The sequence below is a fragment of the Danio rerio genome, chromosome 2 (assembly GCF_049306965.1).
Source record: "Danio rerio strain Tuebingen ecotype United States chromosome 2, GRCz12tu, whole genome shotgun sequence".
Lineage (NCBI taxonomy): Eukaryota > Metazoa > Chordata > Actinopteri > Cypriniformes > Danionidae > Danio > Danio rerio.
The window spans coordinates 29356680-29365921 of record NC_133177.1 but is presented as its reverse complement, the minus strand read 5'-3'; the positions used below and the strand labels follow the sequence as shown (position 1 = coordinate 29365921).

Below are 9242 nucleotides of genomic sequence, written 5' to 3'. Positions count from 1 at the left end.
AGGTACCTAAAAAAAGGTAGCATTTGAATGCTAAAAGCAATATTCTGTTTTATAAGAAATACGACTTTAAAAAGTGTGGGTTGTCCATATTTGTCTGTTCAGATATCGATCTCCACATTGACACTTTAGAAAACCTGAACTATTAAGGCATAATGCCATTTCTACCACTTAGCCCTTCCCCCTCATTTCACACATTCTTGGAAGGGTGTAGGGGTGAATTGATTCTCTTTTGGTTAGAGGCATAGGGGTAGAAGGCATGTCAGATAGCGTTTCAATTGAAAATTTTCAGAGCACACTACAAATGAACGGCTATGAGAAATGTCCCTGAATACACCAGCTACCACTGTAACATAAATGCCAGTGCAAACAAGGAGATCCACAATAAAAAAAAAATGGTTTTAATATGTTTAATACAAAAAAAGCTCCATTTTATTATATTCATAATGTTTTACGATCAAGCTCTTCAATTAAATGTTTTGTTTTGGGGGTTTTTAGCACAGAATTTTGCTAACGAAAATAATGCTTTAGAAACTGACAGATGACTTGACAGAATAAGCCACCTGTCACAAGAGTATGGTGGCAGGGAATTTTCTGTTTACTGCACATCTGGTATAGTTCATTCATGCAATCATTTTCTTTTCGGCTTAGTCCCTTTATTAAACTGGGGTCGCCACCGTGGAATGAACCACCAACTCATCCAGCATATGTTTTACGCAGCGGATGCCCTTCCTGCTGCAAGCCATCAGTGGGAAACATTCATAGACATTCATTCACACACATACACTACGGACAATTTAGCTTACCCAATTCACCTATACCAGGGGCCTCATGTACGAAGACTGGCGTTGAATTCATATAAAACATTGCGTACGCACAAAGCTGTAAATGTGCATACGCAGTAAAAAATTCAGATGTATGAAACACTGCGTACACTGAATCCCACGCATATTCTCTTTGAACATGCGAACCCCTCCCTGCCTCCTCCCCCTAATAAATATGGTAATGACTGCACTTTGGCAAAATCAAATGAAAAAGCAATGGTAAAAGCAAGCAAAAAGAGAAACTTTGAACAGAATGTGAATTGGAGGTGCTCCTATCGGAGGTAGACCAGAGAGAAGTGGTGTTATTTGCAAGTTTGTCCTCCAGAATTAATAACAAAAGAAAAAAATTGGGTGGGAGAGTTTAGTTGACGTGGTTTACGCAGTGAGATCTCATTGGACACCTCGTTGGAATGAGCTAGTTGATTGATTTCCGCTCGTTTGATTGACAGAGACAACAAAACTAAGGAGAACAGGCATCAGCAGCACCAGTGGTGTAGCTCGTAAAGCGCATAGCAACATGTTTTGACACAATCATTTATGAACCCGGTTCGAATCCAGCGACTGATGAACTAATTTTTCTTTTTTCCCCATTACATATCAGATTTTGCCTACTCTTCATCACGAGGATTTGCACATTTATTGAATGGAAATGTTTTAGATTCACGTAGCCTATGCATCTTCAGATGGCACCTTCATTGCAATGTGCGTGCAGTAGATAGCTCCGATTACACTTGGAAAACCGGCGATCACTGCAAGTTGCACTTTAATGTTTGGCTGGTCAACTGCATGGTATGTAAACCTTATATACCTGCTAGACATTCGGACGATCCCGTCCTATACAGCTGCCATTGCACGACTCAAAGATACTTTGTAGTGTGCAATTCTCACGTTCATTTTATTGTTAGTAAATCCATACGTGAGTGTGAAACCTGGCGTACGCAAAGGTTTTGTGTGTATGAATCGTTGATACATGAACCCCAGATGTTTTGGGCTTGTGGGGGAAACCGGAGCATTAATGTTATTATTATTATTTTGTTCTTATTTTTACAAAAAAAGTATCTAAAACTTAGGCAGGAATATCATTCCACATAAACAAATGTTTTTTTTTTTTTTAAGTTTATTAGCATCCTATCAGTCCAGAAAAATCACAGTAAGAGCTGAGTGATAGGACATAATGCATAAATGTACATTAAACACTCAGCAGTCTACTTCATTACTAAAATACTGTATGCAACAGATTTCACAATATACATGTTAAACTTATAAAACTACATTAAAATAGGCCTTATGTGTCTTTGGGATGGTGCTGAATAAATTTATAATCCATTTATCCTGCATTTTGTGTTCAGATGGCTGGTGTTTGCTTAAATTTCGAAACATTGTTTTGTATGAGTATGTGTATACCGGCCTCTTATTAGATTATAGATTAATCGATTATTAGAGCAGATTTTAAGAAATTTGAAAGTCTATATAAAACCTTTGATAAATACTCACTACTTTGTATTTCGAACTTGCTAGTATTCAAAATTATTGTTACGTGTCACATATTCTGTTATTAGCCAGACATTTCCAACTTCAAATCTTCAATTCAATTGTTAATCCAACATTCACAAAATCAGATGAATCAAGTGATTAAAATTCTACAAACAGGCTTACACATACTTACAGTGTGAAATTTGATTTTTTTTTTTTTTTCAAATATTTCCCAAGGGCTATTTAACAGAGATCTTATCAACACATTTTTAACATAATATAATAGCTAAGTTATTTTCAATAATAGTCCATAATATTTCACTAGTTATTTTGCAAGATAATAATATTTAGCTTAAAGTGCCATCTAAAGGTTTAACTCAGTTGATTGGGTTAACTAGGTTAACAAAGTTAGTTTACAAATTAGGTTAATTAGGCAAGTAATTGAACAACCATGGTTTGTTCTGCAGCTATATATATATATATACATTATTCTAATGAAGGACTACAGAGACATTCCAAGCATGGTATGGGTCCTCTCAGCTCCATCACAGTTCATCACAACTCCAATAAACATCTTTGCCATTTGTCTTACAGTAACCATGTGATTTTCACCATACACAATTCATCTGCTCGTGATCTTCTTTCGTATAACTTAGCCATATTTGGTGTCATTTGACAGTTTATAAATTAAGCATTTTAGTGATGAAACCAACAGAGACATTAAAGTATCTTAATATACAATCTAATTACTATTGTTGGGTCATAGCCTGAGGAGAGTATGTTAATGTACTTCTCCCCCACTTTATCTCCTCAACTTTAGCTTTGCTTTGAGCTGGTTTTGGGGGTTGGTTTTCACTCATGCTTTGCTCAGGGTATAAGAAGGAAAGGTAACTGTTGATCAGAGAGAATGGCTTTTACTCTGCATCTCCCGCACATCAGTGTGTAGCCTAATTTGCTAACAAAGGCAGATTCTTTGTTTGTTACACAGCAGTGCATGTGTTACAGTTAGTTTCTTTATACAGTATGTTAGTTTGTTTTATTCTACTGTCTGTATATTGAAACTTTGCCTGCTTTAAGGCATTGAGATTCTTTCTCTCTATCAATGATGATAACGACTTTAATGAAGTCAGATTAATTACAATGGAGTCAGATAACTGATTTAAACATGTCATCCTTCAACTGCTTTCTGTTTCCAATTATTGGTTTAAAATAGTAGTGTAAGCTTCAAGCCTTACATTTTTTAGCGAGTTTTTTTTTTTTTTTTTTTTTTTCCTTTATTTAGCCAGGAGATCACATTGAGACAGTACTGTCTCTTCTTCCAGTGAGACCTGGAGTCTCACTCGCTAAGTTTATTCGCAAGTTCTATTTTTCTATCAACAGCTACTTTGGTTATCCTGGAAATGGATTATTTTACTCTTGGACACGTGATGGTCATCAGAATGAGAACTGTTCTGAATGGATTAAAGCTGAACTTCTTACCACAAAGTCAGTAAGTCTATTTTCATTGCTTTATAGCATGGTAGGGAAAGTCTCAATCTGCATGAATTGTATGAAACAGGAATTAGAAGTATCAGACTAATACAAGTAATCATCTCACTGTGAAATCCAACCAAATCCTACAATATGGAGTGGAATATTTATAACAATCATGACCTGTTTACATTGTGGGCTGAAAATGTTGAGCCTGTACTGTACAAACTCACTAGAAAAGGTCTTCATTTGGATGCTACTAGTGAGGAAATTTCCATATGGTGAAAAACAGTAGGCATCAAACAAAAGAAAAGTAAACATAAAGAAATCATTGAGGCTGTAAATTACCTGAATGCCTCTAACCTCTGCAATAACCTAAAAAAGGTATTTGCAAATTTAAAGGATAAAACTGAACAACTGGTCACAGCAGATTCTGAAGCACAAAAGTCACAGGCAAAAATTGAACATCTCCAATCACGGCTAGACAAACTACTAGATGATCAAGTGGCCTTGGCTAAAAGGTATGAAAAACACATGGACATTATTGAGGATTTGAAAACCAAACTGATTAGCCAAACATCTAGCAAAACTACAAAAGCTAACAAGCCTATGAATTCTGAATCAGAGGAAGCTGGTGACACATCTCTGCAAAAGTCTGCTTCGGCTCTCAAGGTAATGAAACAACCAAATGGCACAGAGACAAGCATTCAATATGCACATAAATGTATCTCGATTAAAGCAGAGATTGGAGCATTCCCTCTTAAAGGGCCCTTCCAACCTTGGTGGAGGCGAGTTGTTAGACATAAACAAGCATTTCAACTCGAACCAAAAGACATTTGGCAAATTGTTTACACCTCAATTCCAAATGTTCTGATCTTTAAGGCTCCACAAGTTTTAATTGAAGGCACAATTATACAACCAATACATCCCAACGAATCTGACACTGAGATCTTGAACAGGCTAAAACTCTGCCTTTGTGACCTGCGTGGTAAAAGCCCTGTTGAATGGGAGCTGATTTTCAACCGGAAACAGAATATTGCAGAATCGTTTGAGACTTACGCAGAAAATTTGTTTGAACTTTTTGAAGAATATTCTGGCCTAAAAGATGTTACACGCAACAATCCAATTCTTTTGGGATTACTAGTTGAACATGCAGGGCCCCACATTCAGAAAGTGCTTATGGCTGGTGCTAGTCCACCCCAAGACACATTTGAAGGCATTGTGAACTGGGGAACAAAGGTCGAGTCGCGCAGACAAATGCATAGTGAGTTTGCAGCATCAGGGAGTCATGAAAATGCTCAAGCTTTTAGACAATCTGGCAAAAAACCTTGCAATAAACAAGACCGATTCTGTTGTTCTTGTTTAAAAATGGGCCACACTGTACAGAAGTGTTGGCTTCTAAACAGAGGCAGACCTCCACCCTACTTTCTGAGACATAGCCAGTCTCAGTCTCAGGACACATACCAACACTCTAGAAAAAAAATTAACTTCAAGTAATACTTTTTCTTAGTTGACAAACATGGCCATGCAAGATCTCTAGCTATTAGCGTCATTCACTAGTATGCTAACTGCTCAGTAGAAACTACTTAATAATATAACACACTGACTGCACTGATCCTTTGCATTTTTAAATCTGTGATTGTATTAAGCACACAGCCTTCCTCATAACACACGATAGTTGTTTGTACTACTAATTGTACACAGCAAAAATCCTCTGAGTAAAATTTACTCAGTTTAAACATACGTTAAACTTACTCAAGTTAAATAGACAATGAAAGGATTAATTAGCTGATGATGGAAGATTGATGATGAGCACCGACTGTTATTAAACAGAAACATAAAAGAGAAAAACAAAACTTCAACTGACTTCAATCACAGCCTTAGACAAAATCAGCTGAAATATAATACATTGAATCTCTCAATATCTCAACAGAGGGTGATTAAGCAACTTCACAAACAGCAGCTTTACTTATTACCAACCTGTTTACCCTTATTTAAAGAGGGACCAAATACTCTCTGAACTGAGTACATTTTGCTCAGAGGATTTTGCTGTGAGACTACTAGAATTGTTAATCAATCTCTAGTTAACTGTGTTAATGTTGAATGTGATTGTCTCCTATAAGTGGACCACTCTGCTATTTTCCATATAGCTGCAGTCGAACCATGAAACAGGAGCACAGAACTTGCCACCCAGTGTTATTCACAATTGCATTAACATGAAAATGCGTTCCTTACAGCAGGATTCAGTATCAATGAACTTGTCCTTTTAACCATGCTCTAGTAACAAACCTACGTGTAGAACTTTGAGCCCAATCACAACCTCATCTCACATTTCAAGGGCTTCCTGCTAAAACAGCAGGACCAAATTTGCATCACAATTGTCAATAGTAACCTTTATAACCTTTGGTTAGAGCATGGTGACACCAACACATAGTCAAACAGTTAAATGCAATCACATAAACAATACCATTTGTCCCTCTACACAAATCAAACACTTCTTTTTAACCGAAACATTTTCATATTGGAAAGCTATACACCAGTTGTGTGCGTTTTTTAATGAGAAAAGTTGGTGACACTTTATAATAAATACACACTATGAATTATTTATAAAGCATTAGCATCTAGTGAATTCATTATTTGTGAAGCATTAACTCTACATTAACAGATGTTAGTAAGCAGTTTATACCTACAGATACAAATGCTGTGTTCTTCACTTATAAGCACTTTTATAATGTGCTTAATAATTGTATATTCATAATTTGTAATGGGTTGATTTTTCATTACTTATTTAAGTATCACATTATTTACAAACAATTTGTATTTAAGAGTAGTTGAGTGCTTTTAAGAACATTCAGAATGAGTTATTAAATTATTAATAAACTATTGAAATCAATGTTTATATGTCTTATTAGTCAGGCATTTAGTAATGGTTACTTTGTATGTTAATAAATGCTTTATTACCTCAATTCATGCAGTAAGTGACCTTATCTAAAGTGAGGACTATTCATGCTTTATAAATCCCTTATAAATCTGAATGATCTTAAAAAAAACTAACTATGCTTGAATAAATTGTTTGTAAATAATGCAATACTTTATTGAGTAATGAAAAATAAATTGTTAACAAAGTATGAAAGTGCAATTGTTAAGCACATTATAATGTGGTTGTAAGTCAAGAATACAGCATTTGTAGCTGCAGTTATAAACTGCTTACTATGGTTTATTAATGTAGAGTTAATGCTTAACAGATAATGAGTTTACTATTTGCTAATGCTTAATAAATGGTTCATAGTGTGTAGTTATAAAATGTTACTGAAATGTTTAATTCACTTTTTGTTCATCTACACCATTTTTTTTTACCTTTTTGAATCTTTTTATGCTTTCTCACAGCATTTTTTTTTGTTTTGAATAGCTGAATGAACTTTCATGCTATTTTCATTTGCATTGCATTGCATTAAATATAATATACTCATACTATAACATAAAGGTCTAAAGTCAACCAACCTTTTTATAAAGACAAATGTTTTCAAAAACATTAAGGGTGTCTTTTTTGTTTTTAGATGATACTCCTACTACCAGAAAAGGGTTTGAGTTCAATATTGACGTTTTTGCTTCAGCTTGAAGACATGTAAATATTTGCAGAAAAATTAACGGTGTCTCATTTTTACGTTTTTACACATTCATGTATCTACATTGTTGATGCTCCTTCTATCAAAGAGGGTTTCGGAATCAACAGTATATTCCAATATTTCAAATCTTTCCAGAAGTCTTATTTTTTATTTAGCTTTTTTACAACTTTTCCACTTTTAAATTCAGTGTATCAAACAATAAATCTTCTTAACAGTAAACTGATTTAATTTGGCCACTTCATAATCAACCAAACTATTTTATTTTAATTTGTTTACTTTTTATACACCAGAATGATTGTTATGCCTATCATGTTGTTACTTTTTTCTTCATTATATCCTGAGCAAACGTTATATTACATGTCATTTATGTTGTCTTTAAACATTGAGTTTTCATTTGAAATGCCATGATATTGAATATTTGAATGCTTATATTGCTATACCCTTATAAAATATGCCGGTTGTACAGATATGTTTGTCTTCTCATTGTCAAGCCATGGTCATTCTTTTGCTGTTCTGTCACCAGTTATACATTGTCAATGAATGCCTTTTCCAGTTTTCAGGGCTAGCTATTCTTCGCAAGTCATTTTCTGTGTATGAAGGTAAAGGCTGCTTCAGCGTGGAACACAAACAGACAATTGAATACGCCCTCCATAAGATATAACAAATCCCACAGATATCAGAGGACATACATCTTGTCAAATGGACATTAGGATCCAGATAAGAATTCCTGACGAGTGTCCCCATGCGATCATCATGTCTACACCTAACGGGTAAAGGTGTTCTGTGTGTATATCTTCAAAACGTCTTTGACAATGATCATTTTCAGTCTGCAGCACTCTGCCAAAGGAGATACATCTTTACTCAGCTTTGATTTGAGGTCACATATACCTCTTATAATTCCTGAGGTCCAATGAACCTGAGAGGGTACTGTAAGCTGAGATAATATTATATGCTAATGCTTCTATGCTAATGAAGGACTACTGAGACATTCCAAGCACAGGATGGGTCCTCCTGGCAAGGCAGAGTTCATCAAAGCTCCAATACACACCTCTGCCATTTGTCATCCAGCAACCATGTGCTTTTCAGCATACACAGTTCATCTGCTCGTGATCTTCTTTCATGCAAATTTGTCATGTTTGGATTCATTTGACATGTCATTTATGACTTAAGGTTTGTAGTTATGAAATCATCAGAGAGATTAAAGTATTTCAATATACTATCTATTTACTATTGTTGGGTCATAGCCTGAAGAGAGTATATTAATGTACTACTCCCCCACTTTATCTCCTCAACTTTGCTTTCATGTTTAGCTGGTTTTAGGGGTTAGTTTTCCCTCATGTTTTACATTGCTTTGCTCAGGGTATAATAAGGAAAAGTATAACTGTTGATCAGGGAGAATGTCTTTTACTCTTTTTTACACCCGCACACCGGTGTGTAGCCTTATATGTTAACAAAGGCAGTTTCTTTGTTTGTTGCTCAGCCGTGCATATGTTACAGCTCATTTCTTTATACAGTGTGTTAGTTTGTTTCATTCTACTGTCTGTATATTGAAACATATAACTTAATAAACAACTTTGCCTGCTTTAAGGCGTTGAGATTCTTTCTCTTTATTAATGATGATAACGACTTTAAAGGAGTCAGATTAATTACAATTGAGTCAGATAAGTGATTTAAACATGCTAACTGCTTTCTTTTTTCCAATTATTTGTTCAGAATAGCAGCGTAAACTTCAAGCCTGTTAAACCTCACTTGGGAAATGTTTGAATAAGAACGATGCGCTCTAAAAAAACGTTGAGTTATTTATTTAACCCAATGGTTGAGTTAAAAGAATTTAGTGCTTTGTTGGGTTATT

At 35.1% G+C, this 9242-nt stretch overlaps 1 long non-coding RNA gene across 1 annotated transcript; it reads left to right on the top strand.

Moving 5' to 3' along the window:
* The first annotated feature begins 3193 nt into the window (after positions 1-3193).
* LOC141378218 (uncharacterized) lies at positions 3194-8977 on the top strand. The gene is made up of 2 exons (XR_012392172.1): positions 3194-3258; positions 3675-8977. It is a non-coding gene; the product is annotated as an uncharacterized lncRNA (long non-coding RNA).
* Positions 8978-9242: the final 265 nt, after the last annotated feature.